Raw genomic sequence first — 9847 nt, 5'->3', positions numbered from 1 at the left:
TTTTCCCCTGAAACAAGATCTCACTATGTAGTTCAGGCTGGCCTTGAACTCACTAGGGAATGCAGGCTGGCCTCAAACTCAGAGATCCTTCTACCTCAGCCTCCCAGGTGCTGGGATTATAGGCATGCAACATCAACCCCTGGCTGAGGCATAATTTACATATAGCAAAATTGTAAAAGACTGATAAAACTTTAGTATATCTATACTTGTACAATCATCACAATTCAGTTTTAGAATACTCAATCATCCCAGAAGTCTTTTCACAGGCAGAGCAGATTTGAATCTGTTTGCAGATTATCATTTACATTTATCATGTTGCAGTCCTCTTAGGCAACATTCAGGTGAAAAGCACAAGTGAAAAATGGCTCTTTTAAGGAGAAAAATTGCAAAATTAACTTGGTATCCTTCCACTCTTCTTAGTCTTAAGTATCTTTGCCCTTGAGTCCCCAGCATCCCTCTAGAGTCCCACCCACATTCCATGCTCTCACCAAACTTATAAAAGTTTATTAAAATTCATTATTATGCCCCCTGAAAACAAAGCATAATTAGATTTAGGACACAGGATGCTACTATAGATAACTTGTGTTCTTTTTAAAAATGCAGAGTTATAAAAGCAAAAGGAAAATGAACATTACATCCAAGAGAGAAGCAGAATGCAAACAGCTAGGCAAGGCCATCGGAGATGAAAAATGTGATACACAAGTATAGACAACACTAAATACAGTAAAAGATGTTGGGAGCTTATGTCACAGAGGATAGAATGGATTAGCTGGGCATGGTGGCATACACGTGTAATCCCAGCCTTCTGGGAGGCTGAAGCAGGAGAATCACAGCCTAGGCACCTTAGTAACTTAGTGAAACCCCGTCTCAAAATAAAAACTAAAAATTTTAAGGGCTGGGGATTTAGCTGAGTGGTTCTGCCCACTGCCTTGCAAATGCAAGGTCCCGAGTTAGATCACCAGTACCAAAAAAAATAAATAAATAAAAGAAAAATTAAAATTTTAAAAAGGGATGGGGTTGCAGCTCAGTGCACAGACCTTGGATTTAATTTCCAGTAAAACAAAGAAAGAAACTGAACTATACAACACTAAACAAAAAAAAAAAGTTAAATTAAAAAGTGAGTGAATTTCAAGGGCATTAGTAAATTTTGTTCAGAGCTATCACCTTTTGTATGTGCCAAGATAAAATTTTCGTAAGAGTAGTTTACAAATAATTGTATTTAAAATTTAAATTTTCATTCTTTTTTTTCTGGATCTATGCTTATAATTCACATAACAAATTACTTGTGCTCCATTATTTTCTGTATATTTCAAGCTGTAATTCTCTTTTTCAAAAAAAAAAGTGAGTGAAAATTCATAGTAATCAAAGTTGTAAAGCTAAAATTAGCTCAATTTTATAGTAATGATTTTGGGTAGCTATTTAAGAGAAGGCCAACTTTTTACCTTGAAAACAAACACTGGCAAAGCTAAGTATGGTAGTGAGCACTTGCAATTCTAGCTACTGAGGAGGCTTAGACAGGAGAATCTCAAGTTCAAAGTCAGCCTTGGCAACTTATTGAGCTATGATATAGCAGTGTCTTCTTAGCATGTATGAAGCTCTAGGCTTCAGTACCCAAAAATTTATAAATACATATAATATTCTGAGTCATTAATATGTAAGAATTCAGAAGTCTGATCCAGCTCAAAATCTTAAATTACTCTTACTAGGCAAAACACATGCCTCTTTCACTTGAATAAATATAAAACTACTCCTATATTACAAGGAAACACTTCCTAATGCTTTAAAGTAACAAAAGCCAGAATTTAGTTGCAAATTCTTAATTTCAACAAGGTGTTGAGGTGACTATAGCACTATATACTTTCACTGCCACAAAATGAAGACTAGAGTTTATTGACCTCTAATTGTGTATCACAATTTTACTTAAATCAGCTTTTTAAGTACTTTTTAATCTAATCTAAATGCATGTATGGTTAGAAATAAATTTTTACTGTTGAGAGTCCTAACATCTATTCCAACTTTTATTAAGTAATAACAATGCTATTCCTGCTAAACATGTCTTGAAAGTTTACAATATAACAATATCTTCTAATATCAGAATACTTAAATATCCAAAACAACTTCAGACACACTCAGCCACCTCATCTTGGACAAAGGAGCCAAACACCCTCACTGGAGGAGGAAAAGTAGCTTCTTTAATAATTGGTACTAAAAAAATTGGAAAAATTAAAAATTGGAAATATTACAACTAGACCTATATCTCTTCACCATTCACTAAAATTGAAATGGATTAAAGATCTAAATATTAAAACAAACACTAAACCAGCTGGAAGGGAAGTTGGGTAGAACTCTTGAAGACATTGGTATAGGAAAAGACTTCATGAACAAACCCTTAGTTGAACGTGAACTAGCACAAAGAATTAACAACTAGGATCTCATCTTATTAAAGTTTCTGCTCCTTAGTTCGATGCCCGGTACCAATTAAAAAAAAAAAAAAAAGCTTCTGCACATTAAGAGAAACCACTGAAAGAGTAAAAAGGCAACCCACAACATGGGAAAAATTTTTACCAGCTGTTCCTCAAAGGTCTACTATCTAGAATATATAAAGAACTTTTAAAAAATCAGACCTCCCAAATTTAAAGACCCAATCCAAAAATGGGCATCTGAAATGAACAGATATTTCTCCCAACAAAGAAATAGAAACATCAAATAAACAAAGGAAAGGGCCAGGGATTTAGCTCAGTGGTTCTGCCACCTGCCTCATAAGTGCAAGGACTCGAGTTTGCTCCCCAGTACCAAAAAAAAAAGGAAAAAATGTTCAACATCACCGGTCATCCAAGAGAGATGCAAATGAAAACAACACTGAAATTCCACCTCACTCCAGAAAGAATGGCTGCTATCAAGAAATCAACCAATAACAAATGCTCACAAAGCTGTGGGGAAGAAGGAACCCTTCTCCTCCAATGTTGGTGGGAGTGTTGACTGGTGCAACCACTGTGGAAATCAGTATGCAGATACCTCAAAAAACTAGGATTAGAGATCCCATTTGACCCAGCTATTCCCCTACTGGGTATCTTCCCAAAAGAATTAAAAACATCATACCACAGCAATATATATGCACCCATATGTATAGCAGCACAGTTTGTAATAGCTAAAACTTTGAAATAGCCCAAATCCCATCAACTGGAGACTGGATGACGAAGATGTGATTGATTTTTTTTATTAAAATGGAGTACTACTCAGCCATAAAGAAAGAGAAATTAGAGATATTTATAGTTAAATGGATGTACATTGAGGCCATACTCAAGTGAAATAAATAGGACACGTGTAAATAGCGAATAGTTTATATGGTGTGAGAAAATAAAAGTGCAAATGAGGATCAAAATGTGTAATCCCTGATATAAAAAAAAATGTGAAATAGGAAGAAAAGGTCGGAAGGGGAAGAGGAAGTGGGAGAGGTAGAGGAAAGAAGGATAAGAAAAAATATGAGAAGAGGAAAAAATGGAAACAAAGTCATTATGAATAGGGAGGTTTCAAGGGGTTGAAGGGAGGGAAGAGGAATGGAGAAAAAATAAGAACTAAAATATATCATGTAAAGGTACAAATTTCCAATGATGAATGTCATCATATGGTATACCTAAAATATACCAATAAACTTAATTAAAAAAAGTAAAAGTTCAATAATTTAAGGATAAAATATTTTTAAACCCTTTAAACTAAGCAAATTTAACCTTCAAAGTTACCAAGAATACAGAGGGGAAAAAAAAAAAACAAAACGAAAAAACAGAACCTTCAGGAAAAGAGTAAACTTGATGCTTGGTATCCTATTGATAATAAAAAAGATGGCCTAAATTCGTCAGCAGTAATTCGTTACTATTTCAAGGCCAAAAACCAGATAATCTGTACTAATAAAACATAAATGCACTAAGAATTTTTAAAGCATATCCATTAAACATTCATTACCTGTTTCTCCTACCACCCGAAGTTCACTCTCAATTCATTTCCTAAACTAGCAAACATGAACACTTACACAACAATGGTCAGATCTGTGGAATATAAGACTCCTCAACAAATAATTCTTTCAAATTAAATAGCATGGCTCTTTTTAAATTTTACAACTTCAGATTTTTAACAGACTAATACAAAGTTAGAAAAAGAACAAATGCCAAGGTAGTCATGTTGTCAAGAGATACTGCTAATCATTTCCCTTTCCTAACTCTAAAATAAGTTTTAAAAAATGTATTCTATAGTCTCACAGAAATGCTTCAAGTACTCTGTCAATTTTCACTTTAAAGATTAGTATAAACAAAATAAAACAACAGTTATGTTCAGGTTGGGGATTTTAGCTCAGTGGTTCCGCTGCTGCCTGCCTCACAAGCACAAAGACCCAAGTTCAATCCCTGATACTAAAAAAAAAAAAAAAACAAGTATTTGGTGCTGGCTTTCATAGATTTTCTTCCCATTTGTACTTTAAAAAAAGAAACTTAAACCAGGCGTGGTGGCACATGCCTGTAATCTCAGTACTAGAGAGGCTGAGGCAGGAGGATCACTGAGTTTGAGACCAGCCTGGGCTACCTAGTGAGTTCCAGATCAGTCTCAATTACATAGTGAGACCCTGTCTCAAAAAACCAAAAAAATTAAAAAATAAAAGAAACATAAAATTACAAAGTGAGTTGATCTAAAAACACATTACAAAACAAATATAAATATTTAGAACTTCAACCATGTAAAACAGAATTTTCTGGCTGTGATACTACCAAAATAAAATATAAAAATAAACAGGAATTGTTACCCACAGACATAGACCAAATTTATGCACTATCCAAGGGCAATTTTTGACAAGTTATAGTCTTGCACAGTAGAATTGTAAGGACTTTTGAATCTGAATATCTCTAAAGTCCTGCTTAATCAATTCTAAAATCCCAAGTGTATGCTGACAGGAATAGGGGAAAACTAACCAATTGAAATTTTTTAAAAAGGAAAATACATGGAGCAATCTGTTTCCAAATTTCAGATGTTCTACAAAAAATACAGAGAAGCTGGGTGCGGTAATATACACCTGTAATCCCAACACTCAGGAGGCTGAGGCCAGCCAGGGCTAAACAGCTGAGTTCAAGGCCAGCATGAATTACACAGCAAGACCCTGTCTCAAAAAAATACAGCTAAAGAATGTGAAATAGGAAGAAAAGCTCTAAAGGAGTAGGGGAAGTAGGAGGGGTAGGGGAAAGGAAAGAAGGGAAAAGAAAAATATAAGAAAAGGAAAAAATGGAAACAAAGTCTTTGTAAATAGGGAAGGGTAGAAGGGGTGAAGGGAAGGCAGGGGAATGAGGAAAAAATAAGAACCAAGATATATCATGTAAGGGTACAAGAGCCCAATGATGAATATAACTGTATCATATACCTAAAATGTACCAATAGGGCCAGGGATTTGGCTCAGTGTTTCCACCACCTGCTTCGCAAGCACAAGGACCCAAGTTCAATCCCCAGTACCAAAAAACAAATAAAAATTAAAAATAGAATAAAATGTACCAATAAACTTAATGGAAAAAAAATACAGCTGAAGGATCGAACAAAAAAGACCACTTGAGTTCAGAGCTCTCCTTACATGCCTCTCCCCCAAAAAAACCCATAGATATTGAATATGCCGAAATCTTTATAATAAATGTTATTTAACAAAAGGCACATGTTAATATAAAATAAAATGAGGACAGTTATTAATGCCTAGAGACACAAAACTTCTAAGTATACCACACCTTTCGACAACAAAGACAGTGTTGTATCATTTCATAGTCTACCACTGTAATACCAGAATATCTCATTAACCTCCAAAATTTACAATGTCTCAGAGCACTAGCTGTGAACTTTTGTTACCTCAAACAAGACCAAATTACAAAAAAAATCTTAAAACATGAATACTGCTATACACAGATAGTATGATGAGTTTCACATCCATGCAAGTCTGAAATGTTCTTATGTCAATTTCTGTAGAATATCTGATTCAGGACTATCTCACCAGGTGAGGTAAAGTCCAGCCCACAAGGTTATATCAAAGTAAAAAATGGAGGAGTACCTTTTGTATCCCCCAGCTCTTTCAAAAGATAGGTGAGAGGGGACAGAATACATCTAATCAAGGATCACACTGAAGATGTCAGAAAATATTCCAACTACTTTTAACCAGGCTATTTTGAAAATAAAAAACATTTTGTTAAGAACATCTAAAAGGCTCTAACTTATATTAACTGGTCTGCAAATGTTAACAGAAAAGAACTTATTCAATTAGAAATTGTCAAGTGGCCTATCTGGTAGCTTACACCTATAATCTCAGCACTGTGGGAGGCTGAGGCAGGAGGATAACAACTTTGAACCTGACCCAGGCAATTTATCAACCTAGCTTTTCTCAAAATAAAAAAAGGGATATAGATGCAGCTCAGTGCAAAGACACTGAGTTCAAACCCCAGTACCAAAAAAAGAGAGAGAAAATGTCAGATTACTTTCATTTACTGTCTAGCACATCACAGCACCAATATTTGGTGTCTTTTAAGTAAAGACTTCTTTAAAATATGTGAAGGTCCAGGGATTTAGCTCAGTGGTGGTACCACCTGCCTCACAAGTACAAGGTCCCAAGTTTGATCCCCAGGACCAAAAAAAAAGAAAGGAAGGAAGGAAGGGAAGGTGGGAGGGAGGGCTGAATCATTAAACAATACAGCAGTATTTTATATCATTTTTGTTAAGTATTGCATTCCACTAGCATTAAAGTGTTAACACTGCAGAGAAGTCCTGATTTGTACATTTTCTGTTCTTCATCTCCAAATGCATACTAAACAAACTATCCTGAGGCCAGAGAATTTGGAGTTCAAGGCCAGCCTGGGCTATACAGTGAAACTCTCTCCAAGTTTCCCCTATGAACATCACAACTGAGAACAAAGACAAAAAAATTATATAAAGGTAAATCTTTCATGAAATCAGGTGGCAAGTACTATCCATCAATATGAAAGATCTGCTCCTTGATCCATCATATTTGAACAACCTAATGCCTGAAAAGTACTTCAAAACTCATTACAGAAGTAACATTCATTCTAAATTAAGTATTTAGGAAATTTAGGAAATACTATCTATTGTACAGACACTGTGAGTTTGAGGCCAGCCTGGGCTACATAGTAAATTTAAGGCCACCATGAATTACAAAGCCAGATCCTGTCTCAACCCCCCTGCCAAAATCAAATTCCAGATTTATACCTTGCACATAATGTGCACTGTAGAGCAATATTATCAGTTTTTGAATTTAGGTTCTGCAATCAAATTTTTTCTGGCAGTATTGCAGATTGAACTCAGGGTCTTCTAAACTACATCTCTGGCCTTGCTCCACCTTTTTTTTTAAGACAGGGTCTGGACTAAATTGTTAAATTGCCCAGGGTGGGCTCCAATTTGCAGTACTCCAGCCTCAGCCTTCCACAATGTTGGGATTACAGGCATGCCCAGATCACAAGTAAAACTTAAAATCAAATCCTTCCTTTACCTAACTGTTTGCACTCCAATAATCCCAGCACTCAGGAGGCTGGGCTATATAGTGAGTTCCAACCCAGCCTGAACTACATAGCAAGACCCTCTCTCAAAAACACAAAAAATTTGAATTCAAACCTTTGCTTTAACCTGGGTAACTTTCTATGCCTGTTTCCTCCTCTGCAAATCAGGAATACAAAAAGTATCTACAGCAGTGGGCATCTGTAGTGGTTAATTAACCTAAAACACGTTAATAATTAATGTGATAATTAGCTGATAATTTTAGAATGTAAACAATGGATACATAAAGGCTCAGTTCACTATTACTGATAAATTTAAGTTTTTATAATAAACATTTTTAGAAAAACTTAAGAATGAAGCAATTAGGGCTCAGCGCATGCTATTTTTATTACCCTTCAGGCTACTTACTACAACTGAAGGAACACCAGACAAGGTGATAACACCTGCACTTTGGGAGGCTAAGGAAGATCCAAAATAAGAGCCCAGCCCAGGCCACTTTGCAAGATCCCATTTCAAAATAAAAAAATAAAGGGCTGGGGATATAACTCTTGTAAAGTCTCTGGATTCAGCAGGTGGGGGAGAGGTGAAAAAGAGTAATATATGAAACCACTGGTGTGTTTGTGTATTTAGTATGCCTTCCTTCACAATCTGTATCCAGCAAATCCTTAGGTTCAATTAGCTATTTTTGATCATTTGGATTTAACATTTAAACATAAGCACCTACACTTAAGACCCATCTCTGACAAAGTTACAATATCAACTGTCAATGGACTGAAAAGACAGTATCAAGAATGCTGACTTCATTGATAATTTTGTAACAAGTTTCACTTGATTCCAAGAAAAATTTGCGAAAGTTTCAGTGGAGACTATCAACACTAGAGACAGGAGACTACAGCAGTACAGTGCTCTAATGAGCATTCTAGTTAGTAAGGTAAGACTAGCTACCAGAAGAGTGGACGCCATACTTTCCTAAGCAAAGACACGAACCAGATCTAGCAACTCTTCAATAAGAGTCAAAATTGGTGTCTTATATCCGACATCAAAGTTCGTGATTCTCATTTCCAACGCCTAAAATCAATTATCCATTGTGAAGGACCATTCTGAAGGAAGAATGGCAAAAATGGTTGTATTCATAGCATTTAAAACGAAATAACGTTAATTCCTACTTTGGAACTCTAGAGGGCACCAGAAATATGCCCTCCTTTGAACCACCCCTCCTCTCCAGTAATGTGAGCAGCCGCAGAAGCCTGTCGTCTGGTTGCTGAGGTTGGTATTGCAGCAGCAGGAGCGATGTCTGCAGCGGTGGAAACAGCAGCGCCCGCTCCTTGCGGCCTCACTAGCCAACACTCAGGATTCGCCCCGGGGGGCAGCTGCCACCCAGGGCGAAGCTCCGCCCCACAAAACAACGGGGAGGCCCAAATCCCAGGGTTGAACCCCACAACCTAACAACGTCCACTTTAAAAAGCAACAAATTAGGAGCAAGGGACTCACAATGTGGGTGTTTTCCTCCTCGCTTTCTGCCAAGGATGCACCACAGAGAGTTGAGGGCGATTTCTGCTCCTGGGATAAGAGAAAAAATGAAAAATGGATCAAGACCAACCAACCTGGTGAGAGCACCAAGCCTTTTCTGCCAGAAGGAGGCAGAGGAGGGAATAAGAGGTCAAGGAGGTTCAGCCCTTCTATTATTACCCCCATCCCGCACACAGCAGCCCTCGCCTACGTAAGTGGAGCAAAACAGCTTAGCATATTTGGGGCCAAAACCCACAGGAAAGGCAAAATCTGGAGGGGAGGGGGCCTTGAGGATCAAGCCCGCTACTGGGAAAGGAAGGGGGGAAGGGCAAACGTTGCCCCGACGCCAGCAAGGGATTCGCATTCCCGCCTCAGTGAGCAAGCCCCGCGTAATCCCCGCCACTCTCAGCACCTATTTGGAGGTAATGGGGCAACTCATGCCACCTCTGGGCCAGTATCAAACATATTCGCCCCAAACAGTTGCCCTGGGCCCGATGTTTGCCCCCCCTGCAGTCGGCGACCGGCAGCGCTGCCTCCCCGTCCGCCATTAGAGACCCAGCCAAACAATACGCGGGGAGCGAGGGCCGCGCAGCGCAGCGCCGGCGGGGAGCAGTATTTGGAGGTAATGGGGCAACTCATGCCACCTCTGGGCCAGTATCAAACATATTCGCCCCAAACAGTTGCCCTGGGCCCGATGTTTGCCCCCCCTGCAGTCGGCGACCGGCAGCGCTGCCTCCCCGTCCGCCATTAGAGACCCAGCCAAACAATACGCGGGGAGCGAGGGCCGCGCAGCGCAGCGCCGGCGGGGAGCAGGGAGCAG

At 38.3% G+C, this 9847-nt stretch overlaps 1 protein-coding gene across 3 annotated transcripts in view; it reads right to left on the bottom strand.

The window, feature by feature from the left end:
• The window catches only part of Zmym2 (zinc finger MYM-type containing 2), a 120805-nt gene that overhangs the window by 110500 nt on the left and 458 nt on the right, over positions 1 to 9847 (bottom strand). For all 3 annotated transcript variants that reach the window (XM_010633808.3, XM_010633809.3, XM_010633810.3), the window contains exon 2: positions 9010 to 9079. The gene's annotated coding sequence lies outside the window, so the exon portion shown is untranslated. The remainder of the gene's footprint in view (positions 1 to 9009; positions 9080 to 9847) is intronic.

The sequence above is a fragment of the Fukomys damarensis genome, unplaced genomic scaffold, assembly GCF_012274545.1.
Source record: "Fukomys damarensis isolate Sample0158 unplaced genomic scaffold, DMR_v1.0_HiC HiC_scaffold_38, whole genome shotgun sequence".
NCBI classification, from domain to species: Eukaryota; Metazoa; Chordata; class Mammalia; order Rodentia; family Bathyergidae; genus Fukomys; species Fukomys damarensis.
Note: the sequence above shows the minus strand (reverse complement) of the source record. Positions and strands in the feature narration are given on the sequence as shown.